The sequence below is a fragment of the Triticum aestivum genome, chromosome 5B (genome assembly GCF_018294505.1).
Source record: "Triticum aestivum cultivar Chinese Spring chromosome 5B, IWGSC CS RefSeq v2.1, whole genome shotgun sequence".
In the NCBI taxonomy this organism is placed as follows: domain Eukaryota; kingdom Viridiplantae; phylum Streptophyta; class Magnoliopsida; order Poales; family Poaceae; genus Triticum; species Triticum aestivum.
In genome coordinates, this window is record NC_057807.1 from 670,010,684 (window position 1) to 670,018,593 (window position 7,910).

Here is a 7,910-nt window from a genome sequence, read left to right on the forward strand (position 1 = left end):
TCCGATTTGATTTTGGGAGAGCGAGCTGGGGTTTCGGTGGAGAAGAGAAAATGGAGCGCCTTGCCTGGGCTGGGCTGGGCTTTTGCGTGGGCCACGCGGCCTGCGACGGAAGCCAGGCTGCTGGGCGAGCCTGCTAGGCCCGGGCGGGGAGCCCAGGTCGGACTGAGACTTCGACTCGGCTTTGGGCCCAACAGGATATATACATACATTGGACGGGCTGCTCCCTTGCGCACGCAATTCGATCCCCGTCAACGGAAAGCAGAGTCGAATCGGCGGAGTCGCACGTCGTCAGCCGTCCGCCATGGACGACGCCGACGACTACCTCGCGGTGCTGCAGGCGATGACCCGACTGCACCTGGATTTCCCAGGAGACAGCAGCGAAGGGGTTACAACTCATCGGGACGACGCCGATGCCCCGGCGCAGCCCGCTGCCGCGGAGACCGGCCATGTAAAGCAGCCGGCGGGTGAGTGGGCGGAGGTCCTGGTGAGCGAGATGGCGAGCGCCACCTCCATGGACGACGCCCGGTGCCGTGCCGCCAGGATCCTCGAGGCATTCGGAGGCGCCGTATGCGCTCGCGCCGCGCGGGTAGTCCGCGATAAGGACCGCGAGCTGGAGAACGTCCGGCGGCAGAACACCATCCTGAAGAAGGCGGTGGTGATCCAGCACCGGCAGCACAATGAGAACGAGGAGAAGGGCAGGGAGCTCCAGGTGCAGGTCGCCCAGTACCGGGAGCAGGTCAGGCGGCTCGAGGCGGATAATTATGGGCTGTCCATGCACCTCAGGAACGCCGGCCGCGGGGCCTCCATGCCGGGGAACTTCCACCCAGAAGTTTTCTGATCAAACGAAGACGGATGGTGATTCTGTGGGAATCTGTCTAATCGACTGTTATTAGCGGGTTGATTTCCATAGCATGATGATAGATTGATAGCCCATCCTCTATTTGTTTATTTTGCTATGTCCCATCCTCTATTCAAGGTCTGGATATTTTTGTCTTCCAAAATAAGTGTTGAAGTTTTGAACTAGGGTTGGTTCAAAAATCAAAACGGTGACACTTATTATGGATCGGACTTGGCATTTAACATTGATAATTGGACATTTTTTTTATCACTGATAATAGCATGTTTTGTCTGTCTATTCTATTTATATATTTATTCATCTCGCCAAAGTATCTTTTTTGCCTTAATACCTAAGATACTTGCCACCGACTAGCACTCTCGCGGGATGATAATGCACAAATGTTTAGCGGAAGTGATTGTTGGCAGCTTGAATTTACCGTTGAAGACTCCCGCGTTGCGCTAGTTCCAATTTCTCAATGCCACAAGCATAAGAGAGGGCATCGTCTTGCACCTTTCATGGTCATTATGCACCAAAAGAGTCGGCCACGGCTTTGACGTTTGTTGGAAACTTGCCAATATTACAGGTCAAGCCCCGGGACCGCAAACCAATCCTTGGCCAAATTACAAATCCTAAGGGAGTAGCGGCATTGGAAGAGCGAGTGTGCCCTCGTTTCATGAGCCCCCTTACAAAAGGGTCAAAACCCCACAATTTGGCCGCCCTCATTTCTCAAGGTGGTCCGCCATCCAAATCCGTTTTGTTAATGATTAGCCAAGCAAAGAAACGGTGCTCTTGAGGTTGGTGGTGTTGTCTCACCTGAATTGTGGCTTATATGCGGAAGTCGTCGAGTATTGGCCGATAGAATTCATCCTACAAACAATGAAGTCTTAATGCCCCTCACATGGTAGAGTTTGTGAAAGTGATCTTGCAAATACTGAGGAACTCCTGGATGTGCTGAGTTGTGAGCCCATTGGCGACGTTTGCGTCCAACCCAACATTATTGTGAAGAGACCTTTTAATGCACTATTTTTTTTCTTTGAGATGGCAAAAATAGATTGCTCCAAGTCTTTCGGCCTACGACCATTAGCCTAAGTGGAGTTCTAGAAGCTAGCATTGTTGTCGTCTTCGATGGTAATGGTGGTGAGGGCATAAAAGAATAAAAGATGTCCATATCATTGTCGTTGAATGGATTTCCCGCGCCCAACCAAGTTCTATTTGGGAATGTCTATTCATGCCATGACCACCGAAGTCTAGGGCGTGTCAAGTTGTGAGTCCATCGGTGATGTTTATTTTGGTCCACCCAAACATTATTGTGAAGAGCCTTTAATCTGCCCATTTTTCTTCTTCCTAAATTCTAATTAGTGCAGCTGTGCTAATTTGCCTTCGCGAGCACACACCATTACACGCCGTCCGATCGTGTCAGGTGTCTCTCGGTCGGGAGAGGAGCGAATAGCGACGGGCCTTGGCAAAACGAGAACAACCCAAGCGGTAGAAGGGGCCCACTCAGAGGGATAACGCCCCCTCGCACTCACCTGGTCCACGCATTCTGTGGGGCGGCGGGCCAGTTTTCCCCCAAATCCACCACCGTCGCTCTCGGGAATCGCCGGAATAGTGGAAGGCGAAGGGAGAAGGGGAGAAGGGGGGAGGGGAGAAAGAGAGCGACCCCCTGCGACTGCCAAAATGACGACGGGATGAGGGCCGGCTCGCCATACGCGCGCGGCAACCAGCAAGCGGAGGAGGGAGGAGACAGGTGTCGGAGTCCCGGTGACCAGCAAGCGAAGAGCCGAGGGGACAGCGTCGTCTGTGCGCCGCGACCACCTAGCGGGGAGGAGCTAGATCGGGGAAGGTGCCGTCGCCAGGTGGTCGAGGAATCGGGCAGCAAAGTGCCGGTGAGTATCATGCGTTGTTCTACTCAAATCTAGGATTGTATGCGAGAGAGGCGGGGTAGGAGGTTGAAGACGGCTTGTGGGGTTCCAGGTCTTTGGGCGAACCAATGATTTTTGAGCTGGGGTTGATTTACTGCGCGGGATGCAGGGCTGGAATTAGGGATGTAGATGCAAGGGCGTCCAACAATCCCGTATATGCCTCCGTTGAAAAATTATCACGGCGAGCCGCTGAATTAAGTGGCTGAAGAGCACAACACCATACCGAGCAGCGCCAGAACACTTTACATGTCGTCGTGGCTCTTGGCTGGCCGAACGGAAGACGACGAGCAGCTAGTGCACCAGGATGTCCTCAACACCAATCTGGCAGGGTCAGCGAAGCTGCCAGAGGCTAGTTGCACGTTACATGGCACCATAGCGTCACTCGTCATGACATCACCAAGGCATTTAGAATCAGAATGCATGTGTTGATGCGTTAAGGAATCTTGCTAGTGTCGATTTTTTGGATCTTGCTTGTGAACGTTAGCATGTAGCACCAGCCAGAGTTTAGTTTGAATTTTTTTACTTGAAATTAACATGACATTGATAGACTAGAGTTGTCACATCTTGAATGGGGAATGGTGTGCTCGCTTGTTTCAGTGGATCTCATTGGTTAGTTACATGGCGTTCTTCTTTGTTGTCTCTGTTCTAGTAATAAGAACTACAGCGTAACAGAATAGTTGTGAGCTTGCGGCCGTGCAAGGATGACAAGAGGGTGCAACAGGTTAGGCGTGAGAGACCATGGAGCAGCACCACTTAATTGTGAGACGCCTTAAGTGGCTGCGGCAAAACCCATTTAGGGAACGTTTGGATCTCAGGCAAGCGCTCGCCTAGCCTGGCCCAGCAAGGAAGCGGGGCATTTGGTTTCTGGGCGAGCACGCCTCGTTACCAGCGGTTTCCAGCTTTTTTCGCGTTTCATCGAGCGAGCCGATTCGGCTCGCCTCCGTCGGCAAGGCTGGCCCTGCCTAGCGAGGCAATCAGGCGAGGGATCCAAACGTTCCCTTAATTAGCATGCAGCCGAAGCGGCCAGTACCACATTGTCTGGCGGACGCGCCACTTACATCCTAAGCTACAATTTTGGATGATTCGAGCAGAAAGTGTTAAAAACATGCTCAACACAAATAGTTAGTTGCTAGAGATGATGCCATGAGTTGCCCAAAGATCCGCTCTTGAGAGTGTTGGATATTATTTCGTCGAAGACTTGCCCAACGCATAATAGTTAGTTGCTAGAGATGCCGGTGTAAGTTGTCCAGAGATATTTATTACACAACAAATTGACTTAAAAGACTTTTTAAGAGGATTCTAACAGGAACTTCATTTGTGTGGGTGTGCACTTAATGAGAACGGTTGCCAGCTAGCTATGTCTAGATGGTAATAAAAAACCCAAATCCCAAGCGAACTTTTTACTGTCTCGGGCGCACACCCTTCGTGACTGTGGGATCTAAATCATATGATCTCTAGGTGTTCCACGGTCGGGGCACGGGTGTGGTTTGCGAGTCGTCGGACCAGGTGCGATGATATTTGCCTCGCCGGCCGCAGGGGCCTACCACAACACCCACGTCCTCTCTCCACTCCACCCGCGCACACATTTGGAAATCAAAGGAGAGTGGTTGTTCCGTGGCATTTTTGCTCGCTGCTCAAACACGCCGCCACCTCCCCCTCATCCAAATCCACCACCACAATCCCCTCGTCGCCTCGCCCAAATCCACCACCGCTTTGTCATTTTGAGGCACGCTCCACCGGAGGTCCACCGTAGATTGGGAAGGGGGAGAGAAACAACCCGATCCGTGCCCCTACACAAAGAGGGTAGAGGGGCCAGAGCTCCATCCGCGCGCGGTGACCACCAGGCAGAGGCAGAAGGGAGGCGTCTGAGGGCGCCGCTTCTTTGTGCTGTGTCCACAAAGCGAGGGCTCGAACGGGAAGGACACTGCGCGTCTGTGCATCGCGACCTCTAGCGGCGGAGAGCGAGAGCCAGAAGCGCCATCATTAGGGGTTGGGGAATCATGCCTCAAATCGTCGGTAAGCATGTGGTCGCAGCTATGTGGACGGTGGCGAGGCTCACGCGGTGCAGCATCTAACAATAGATCTTCCCTGCTCATCGTTTTGTACAATGGAGCATGATGGATTTTTTGTCAAAGACATGAGTACGAGTTGCTCGGATTTGTGTCGCGAGAAGCACCATCATTAGGGGTTGGAGAATCATGCCTCAAATCGTCGGTAAGAATGTGGTCGCGACTATGTGGACAGTGGCGAGGCTCACGTGGTGCGGCATCTAACAATAGATCTTCCCTGCTCATCGTTTTGTACAATGGAGCATGATGGATTTTTTTGTCAAAGACGTGAGTACGAGTTGCCCGGATTTGTGTCACGGGTTGCCAGAATTGCGGTACGAATTTGCTAGACCGCCTTTACGATGGAGTTGTAGGGCTTTTTAAGAGGAGGGGGGGTGGAGTTGCAAGCGTGTTAGCGCTAGTTGCTCGGATTTGTCGAGTGAGTTGCCAGAGTCTTGCTATGAGATCTTGCCAAATTGTTCTGCTAGTTTGTCGAATCTTGCTACTAGCCACTGCGTTCAACCTTTGCTTACTTTAGAGTACAAAAACTCGCGCACACCAATCATTGTTGGAGATTTTGAGGATTTTACTATGAGGGATTTTTTTATCGGCCAGATCTCGGTAATTGGTTATCCCTGAGTGGAGGATTTGAGGTTTTCTGTGTGTAGCTATTGATCCTAATTAACAAAACTTGCCTACGGGTTGTTGCTTAGTTGCCTGATATGATTCAGAATTTGCCTAATTGGGTGTTAGTTTTGTTACTTAGGATGTGTGATATGGTTCCTTGACTTGCTAGTTGTTTTAAGTTAGTGCACTGGAAGCTTTCATACAAGCGCCAGATTGTATGAAACTCAATCCTAGTGGGTTTTTAGTCTCCAAAAGTTGCCCAACACTCTCTAGGTAGTTGCCTCAAATAACACATGAGTCTTGCTCATCTTTTATTTCCTTCACATTTCATCTAAGCTGCAGGCTAATTTTACACTTGAATTCTGAATATGAACAAATTGTCACTGTATGCTTCATCTTTTACTACTTTTGTTAATGGTTGTTACTCAGGTTGCTTGAATTTTTTTTCAAAACTTGCCCAACACATTGTAGGTAGTTTCCTCAAAATAATCAGATAATGAACAATCCTAGAGTTTTGTCTAATGTTTCTGTTACTTAGTTGCCTGATATGGTTCAGTTTTTTTTGCTTGTGTACTCGCTAAACTCATCAATACCTAGATCAATGAATTATAAATTGATACTACTACTAACTATGTTGCCTACAATCAAAATAACTAATAGATCAAGTCTACATTTTTTGATCCTAAATAACTAATAGATTAATTCCACAGTATTTTGGTTATAGACTTGACTACAATCAAAATCAGAGTTGCCTATAAACAAGCAGGGGACTTGCCTGCTTTTTACCCATTAGAGACCAGAATGCAAGTCAAGCTGTTTTGACATAGGTAGCTCCCCCTAAATGGGTCTTTGGGCTGATATTTTTTTTTGCAGCCCACAAACTGTCTCATCAGATCCTCAAATAGTTGCTTTGCAACTATACACACATTTGCATGTACACAAGTAAAAAGATAGTTGTCTGCTTTTCCCCGTCACAGAATATGCACAATCCCACGAGTTCGATCCAAAAATTGCCTGAGAAACATCACAGTTGCCTACAAGCTACATACGTAATTGCCTGATTTTATCACCCATTAGGAAATAGTTTTTCCTCTGCCTTGTGTTCATCATCACAATTGTTTGCCTGCAATCAAACACACAGTTTGCCTACAAATTACACCGTTTTTGCCTCAATCTATTATGTATCTTGCCGACAAAAACTGATCTTCAAGGACTTTTATTCTGATTTAGTTTTTGGATGCACTTTTTTTAGAGTTTAGTTTTTATTTTACCACAAACCATCAGTTGCCAAAAAAAGCTTTATGTACCTGCCTACATCTCAACACAAGTTGCCCAAAAAAAATCAGAATACCCACAACAACCAAAACAGCTGCTCATGCAACCTACATATCTGCAAACCAAAAACACGAGCCAGCTCAAAAACCCAAAGGGAAAATCAGCAAAAAAACCCTGTTCTCCACTGGCTTCATTTTTCTTCTAATTTTCCCCCAAGTCCATGAGTTGCATGTGTCTCAACTCAAACTTGCATAAAATAACACCCCGAGTTGCTAGTTGAAGTGCCTATACACAGGATGAAGGTTGCTGTTTATTGTAGCGAAACATAAGGCTTGCATGCATGCTTCCTCCTGCTTGTTTCTTTTGTTAATGGATTTTGTGTAAGTTGCCTCCTCTAATGACTTGTGTTTTCTCTGTCCAGAAAAAAAGGTGGAGCTGGAGAGGCCGTTGGGGAGGAGGAAACTTACATTCTAATGCAGGAGGCGCCGGGAGGGAGGTGCTGAGCGGTTATGATCGGGGGTAGGATCCTGCGCCATGTGCGATGGTGGTTAGGACCCTTTCTTTCCTTTTTTGTATGACAGCTGGCAAAGGGTGCGGGACACCACTGCCATATTTAGGTGTGTGCTCTGGAACGCTACCCAGCCAACGTGTGCTGGCTAGTCGCGTCCTTTCTTCTTTGAGATGGCATAAATAGATGGGTCCAAATGTTCCGGCCAACGACTATTAGCCCAAGCATTTTAAGACTTCGAGTAAAAATATCCAAGCACTACTGGAATCAGCTACTTTGCCCTCTGCCAGGTCTTTGCCGTCCGCTAGCGGACGGCAAAGAAGCTCTTTGTCATCTGCTACCGAAAAGCAGACGGCAAAGAAAGAGCCGACGGTAAAGAAGGTCTTTGCCATCAGCCATCTCTTTGCCGTCAGCTAGCGGACGACAATCTCTGTCGTCCGCTGGCTGACGGCAAAGAGGGAGGTGGCACCCGCTAACAGGAAAACTTAACATCCCCCTTCTTTGCCGTCCGCAGCAGACGACAAAGATAGAACAAAAGCTGACGGCAAAGGCACGGCGGACGACAAAGGCTAACCTAACTAACGGCCGAGACCCCCCGCCCGTTACTCTCTCTATTTCTCCCTCTCTCCTCCCCGACGCCCACATCGATCCACACCAACCGCGCCGCACCCGCCGCCTGGCGCCGCACCCGC

At 49.2% G+C, this 7,910-nt stretch overlaps 1 long non-coding RNA gene across 1 annotated transcript; it reads left to right on the forward strand.

Annotated features, from left to right (window-relative positions):
• The first annotated feature begins 2,327 nt into the window (after positions 1-2,327).
• Positions 2,328-7,488, forward strand: LOC123114067 (uncharacterized). Its single transcript, XR_006456390.1, has 2 exons — positions 2,328-2,724; positions 7,132-7,488. It is a non-coding gene; the product is annotated as an uncharacterized lncRNA (long non-coding RNA).
• Positions 7,489-7,910: the final 422 nt, after the last annotated feature.